We start from the raw sequence: 6,551 nt of genomic DNA, 5'->3' as shown, positions 1-6,551 counted from the left end.
AACCAGGAGGTCGTCTACACCGCACCTTAGACTAGGGTAGTTATGATTTCCTCTTATCTCTTGTAACTATCTCTATCTCTCTAGTCTATCCCTTGGGTCTCAAGTTAAGGATCCTAACAATGTAATCTCTCCTCTGCACGCTATACGGGAAGTCGCGCCCCGCTCTATATAACACGCAGCCGTCGCCCTAGGAAGGGTACGACGTTCTCTCACATGGTAATCAGAGCCTACCTCTTCCATCTCATCTAGTTCCTCCATTGCCACAAACCTCCTACCATGGCCTCCTCCGGCTCCTCCAACTCAACCCTCTCCGGCCAGATCACCGAACGCCTCACCCGCACCAACTACATCCTTTGGCGCACCCAGATCATGCCACAGCTCCGAGGTGCTGGTTTCTTCGGGTATGTTGATGGAAGCATACCCGAGCCGGCCAAAGTCGTCGTCACCAAGGACAAGGATGGCAAGGATGAGTCCGTCCCAAATCCACTCCACCACGTGTGGATCCGGGAGGATCAACAGGTACTGGGATATCTCCTGAATAACCTCTCGAAGGAAGTGCTCGTGCAGGGCACGTCGATCACCCATGCACACGAGCTCTGGTCGGCGCTGGCGAAGATGTTCCCGTCGACCTCGCTGTCCCGCGTCAACAACATTCGGGCGGCGCTCACAAACGCGCAGAAGGGCACACAATCCGTGGCCACCTTCTTCGCACACATGCGATCTCTCGCTGACGAGCTCGCGGCGGCCGGCAAACCCCTGGACGACGACGAGCTCATCTCCTACATCATCAACGCCCTGGACATGGAATATCAGCCGCTGGTCTCTGCCCTTGATGCTCGTGTCATCCCGGTCACTCTTGACAAATTGTTCGCTCAGATGAGCAACTTCGATCAACGAGTGGCCCTCTTCCAAGGGGCTGGGACCGGTGGCGGCTTTAAGTCTTCGGCGAATGTCGCCACCCGCGGGCGTGGCGGTGGCTCTCGTCCTCGTGGCCCTCCTCGCGGGAAGAGCAAGGGCCCTGGCGGGGGCAACACCAGCGGCAACAACAACGCACGCGGCGGCGGCCGACCCTCCTACTCCAACACCAAGGGTGGCCGCCGATCTAATGGCTCCACCAACAAGCCTCGGCCTGATACTATCCGCTGCCAAATCTGCGGTAAGCTGGGCCACTCTGCAAAGGACTGTTGGTACCGGTTTGATGAAGATGAAGATTCATCTCAAGATGAAAAGGTGGCCGGGGCTGCTGAAGCTTCCTACGGCGTCGACACAAATTGGTACGTTGACAGCGGTGCCACAAACCACATCACCGGTGAGCTGGAGAAGGTGACCATGCGGGAGAAGTACCGCGGCCAAGATCACATCCACACTGCTAGTGGAGAAGGTATGAAGATTGGTCATATTGGTCACTCAATTATTAAAAACCCTCATAAAAAAATTCATCTCAAACGCATCTTGCATGTCCCTAGTGCCAACAAAAATCTTCTTTCTGTCCACCGCATTGCCATTGATAATCATGTCTTTCTTGAATTTCACCCCTTCTTCATTTTGATCAAGGATCAGGCTACGAGGAGGGTGCTGTATCGAGGTAGATGCGTTCGTGGGCTTTACCCGTTGATTCCGGAGATTAGAAGATCCAATAAACAAGCTTTTAGTGCCACCAAAGTGTCTTCAACACGGTGGCACGATCGATTAGGTCATGCAAGTTTCCCTTTAGTTGAGCGTTTGCTTAGGAAAAATAAACTCCCATATGTTGGGGATCGTGATGTTGAAACAATTTGTGATTCCTGTCAAAGGGCCAAGAGCCACCAATTGCCTTATCCAATTTCTACAAGTATTTCTACCAAACCGTTACAACTCATTTTTTCTGATGTCTGGGGGCCTGCTCCCTCCTCTGTTGGTAGACATACATATTATGTGAGTTTCATTGACGACTATAGCAAATTCACGTGGATCTATCTCCTTAAGAAACGTTCGGATGTTTGCCAAGTTTTTCTCAATTTCCAAGCTCTTGTAGAAAGAAAATTTGACAGTAAAATTCTTGCTCTCCAATCTGATTGAGGAGGGGAATATGAGAAGCTAAACTCATTCTTTCAGAAACTTGGCATATCCCATCATGTTTCGTGTCCTCATGCCCATCAACAGAATGGGTCAGCCGAGCGTAAGCATCGACATATTGTTGATGTTGGGTTCTCCCTTCTAGCCGGCGCCTCCATGCCCCTCAAATTTTAGGACGAGGCTTTCCTCACTGCTGTCCACATTATAAATATGCTACCTAGTCGTGTGATTAACAATGAAACTCCCATGGAAAGGCTCCTTCACACCAAACCAGACTACACGTCACTTCGTGTGTTTGGATGCGCCTGCTGGCCAAATCTTCGCCCCTACAATGATCACAAACTCATGCTTAGATCCAAACAGTGTGCATTCATTGGTTATAGTGCCCAACACAAGGGAGTTAAGTGCCTTGACATTCCCACAGGTCGTGTCTATATCTCCCGAGATGTAGTGTTTGATGAAACAAAATTTCCCTTCGCAACTCTTCACCCCAATGCCGGAGCTCTCCTACGTCAAGAAATACTTCTCCTACCGTCTAGTCTCACCGGTGTTCACCAAGGGGGAAATGATTGTGATGATCAACTATTGACTAATCCTCATAACCTTGCTTTTGAGTCTTGTACTGATACAGATGCAAACGCTAAAAAAAATGGCTACTCAAAACGGTGCACAATACGCTCCAAACGAGCGATATTTCATGTGCCACCGAACAGGGGACATATCCGGCTCGGGATTGGTGCCCCAGCAGCGCGCCAGCGAATCCCCCACGGGATCTGTGCCGCAGCAGGGCGTCAGCGCGTCGGGTTCTGCTCCAACCGCCGGGCGCGGTAGCAGCCAGCCAGCAACTGCCACGCGGGCGGCTCAAACTGGACTAGGCGCGCCATCCGCTCCGCGCCAACCAGCTGGCGACACATGCCAGCCTCCGCCTCGCTGGCCAGCGGGCGGACCCTGCCACTACGTGCGCCGCCAGCCAGGTGGGCCTCCAGGCGCGGAAACTGATGCAGGCACGGGATCCGGTGCTGATCCTGCCGCCAGTCCTGCCGCGAACGCGTGATCCGGCGTGGATCTGCCAGGCCCGCGTAATCGTTGTGTCATGATGGGTCTGGCGCAGACCGCATGCATGGGTCGGGATCTTCTGCTCCGCCCGACACGACCACACCGACCAATGGTGCCGCAGAAAATCCTGCTGCTCTAGAAACCGCGTTGGGGGCGCCAGGGGTATCCACCTCGGGATCACTTTGTCCAGAGGCTGGATCATCTGCGGAGGGCAACCGTGCGGCTTCTCCTGTTCCTTCGCGTACAAGGTTGCAAAGAGGGGTAATTAAACCTCTTAACTATAAGCAAATAACCAAATTTGGCCTAGCTTGTTCTACAGGTGAGCCAGACACTCTTGATGAGGCACTTAGTGATGAAAAGTGGAAAAAGGCCATGGAAGAAGAATACGTGGCACTTCAGAAAAACAGAACATGGCATTTAGTTCCCCCACGGCGAGGTAAAAATTTAATTGATTGCAAGTGGGTTTACAGAATAAAGAGAAAGTCTGATGGAACTATAGATCGCTACAAGGCCAGGTTGGTTGCAAAAGGCTTCAAACAGCGGTATGGTATTGACTATGAGGACACATTTAGTCCTATTGTTAAAGCTGCAACTATTCGCCTTGTGCTGTCTATTGCTGTATCCAGGGGATGGAGTCTTAGACAACTGGATGTCAAGAATGCGTTTCTTCATGGCGTTCTGGAAGAGGAAGTATACATGAAACAACCTCCTGGGTTTGAAAACAAGAGTAAGCCTTCCTATGTGTGCAAGCTTGATAAAGCTCTGTATGGACTAAAGCAGGCTCCCAGAGCGTGGTACTCACGTCTGAGTCAGAAATTGCAAGCACTTGGTTTTACTCCTTCCAAGTCTGACACATCTCTGTTTATTTACAATAAGTCAAATACATCAATATTTGTGTTGATTTATGTGGATGATATCATTGTTACAAGTTCATCAGATGAAGCAGTGACAGGGCTGTTAAAAGACTTAAACGCTGAGTTTGCTCTCAAGGACTTGGGAGACCTGCATTACTTTCTAGGTATTGAGGTAAAGAAACATGAGGATGGTCTCCATCTATCTCAAGAAAAATATGTTGCTGACCTGGTAAGAAGAGTTGGTTTACAAGGATGCAAACCATCGTTGACCCCCCTCTCAAGTACAGAAAAATTATCACTTGAAGAGGGAGTTCTCTTGAATCAAGAAGATAGTACTAGATACAGAAGGTTAGTTGGGGCTCTTCAGTATTTAACCTTAACTAGATCTGATTTGTCTTTTGCTGGCAACAAGGTATGCCAGTTTCTTCATGCACCCACCACAGTTCACTGGACTGGTGCAAAGCGCATTGTGAGATATGTTAAACATACTATGAAGCTTGGTCTCTTTTTCAGCAAGTCATCATCCAATCTTGTCAGTGCATTTTCTGATTCTGATTGGGCAGGATGTGTGGATGATAGACGATCCACTGGTGGTTTTGCAGTGTTCTTCGGACCAAACTTGATATCATGGTGTGCTAAGAAACAGGCTACTGTATCTAGGTCAAGTACTGAAGCAGAGTATAAAGCATTAGCAAATGCTACAGCAGAAATTATCTATGTTCAATCTATGTTAAGAGAACTTGGTGTGAAGCTTACCAAAGTTCCATGTTTGTGGTGTGACAACTTGGGTGCTACCTACCTATCTGCTAACCCAGTGTCCATGCAAGAACAAAGCATATTGAGATAGATTTCCACTTTGTCAGAGAAAGAGTTGCAAACAGACAATTGGAAATCAGATTTGTTCATTCACGAGACCAAGTTGCAGATGGCTTTACCAAAGCGTTGCCCACAAGATATTTTGAAGAATTCAAGAGTAATCTCAACTTGATACAGTTGTGATTAAGGGAGGGTGTTAAGCGACAGGTGATGCGTACACAGGTCCGGTTCAACCAGGAGGTCGTCTACACCGCACCTTAGACTAGGGTAGTTATGATTTCCTCTTATCTCTTGTAACTATCTCTATCTCTCTAATCTATCCCTTGGGTCTCAAGTTAAGGATCCTAACAATGTAATCTCTCCTCTGTACGCTATACGGGAAGTCGCGCCCCGCTCTATATAACACGCAGCCGTCGCCGTAGGAAGGGTACGACGTTCTCTCGCAGCATGGAGGTATAAACCCGTCTAAAGTAGACACAAGAAGAAAAAAAAGGTACGATCCTAACCTCCAGCTTTAATTTAAACCGGCCGGTAGCGTACAACCTTGAGACGGTTAAAAAAACATACAGCCTTGAGACCGATTGAAACAAAACTCTCATCCAAATCTACCTACTACTCCCCTTCAAAATAAAAAAAAATCTATACTTATTACTCCATTGACTATCTCTTCCCATGGGTTATATTGTCCCGTGGAAAACAAATCTACCATGTTATCTTCCTCTCAAGAAGTCCATGCATGGATTATCTTTACCCCATGGGAATCACATCTAACGTGGTCTCTTCCTCCCTCATGAAGTCATCAATCTCCACTCTCTCTCCTCCATTGAAAAGTAAATTCATTGTGGGCAATGATCATGGCTTGGAACGAGGCTAGGTATGTTCAATCCTGTACGGCTGGACGTGTTGTGTACAACTCCTGGTCCCTTTACTTTGCCGTCTCTCCCATCTCTTATCCTTGCATACAACCTAACCCTAGGTTTCAGGTGCAGCCACTACTTTGCCAATATACAAGCCCTTGCCGTCAAAGTGATAATCGTACAACACGCAGTCGTGTTCGCCGACCTACACCATTATGGCGCCATCTGCTCAAACTGGGGCTCGCTGGACTTACTAAGCATTGCGGCACCGTCAACGGTATAGCTGGCCTTCAAACACACAGAGACGTGCCGGACGTCGAAGGCGAAGGTATTACCTGACTCTCAAGGGTGCATGCATGCAGAACAAGAGGAAGTCGTTGGAGTAATCTGATACTTTTCAAGCGCTAATTGAGACCAGAAGGACAAACATCAATTCTGGACATCAATAAGCATGATATATAAATTCATTGTGTACTCATCATTGTCACTAATATGTCTGTTATTCACTGTCCCAATGCCCAGCCACATTCAAAATAAAAAGATCCATGTCTTTACAAACATATATACAAGTTGGACCCGTTGTACTCTCTGCATATGGGGTCATCAACGCAAGAGACCATCATCCAGCATGTTCTGCTGCCATATCAAGGTCAGGTTCAAAGGAGTCATATCAAGAAGGAAACATTATGCATTCTCTACTAATTTCTCCTCTTTACCAACGTATATGTTCATCTACTTCATGTTTTTTCTTTAAGAAAAGGAGGGGCCATGCAGATTGATACTTTAGATCGTCTCTATTACATAGAAATTTCTAATAGATTACTTTGACAGCTCGCCGAGCCGCATTCTTTCTTTTGATGTTTCTTCTCAATCGATAAATCTAATGTGGCTGTACGTCTTGCAGCCAAATAAA

At 47.7% G+C, this 6,551-nt stretch overlaps 1 non-coding gene across 1 annotated transcript; it reads left to right on the top strand.

Moving 5' to 3' along the window:
- The first annotated feature begins 753 nt into the window (after nt 1-753).
- Nucleotides 754-892, top strand: LOC120970132 (small nucleolar RNA Z247). The gene has a single exon (XR_005764878.1). It is a non-coding gene; the product is annotated as a small nucleolar RNA Z247 (small nucleolar RNA).
- Nucleotides 893-6,551: the final 5,659 nt, after the last annotated feature.

Source organism: Aegilops tauschii, chromosome 7 (assembly GCF_002575655.3).
Source record: "Aegilops tauschii subsp. strangulata cultivar AL8/78 chromosome 7, Aet v6.0, whole genome shotgun sequence".
NCBI lineage: Eukaryota > Viridiplantae > Streptophyta > Magnoliopsida > Poales > Poaceae > Aegilops > Aegilops tauschii.
This window is presented reverse-complemented; position numbering and strand designations above follow the sequence as displayed.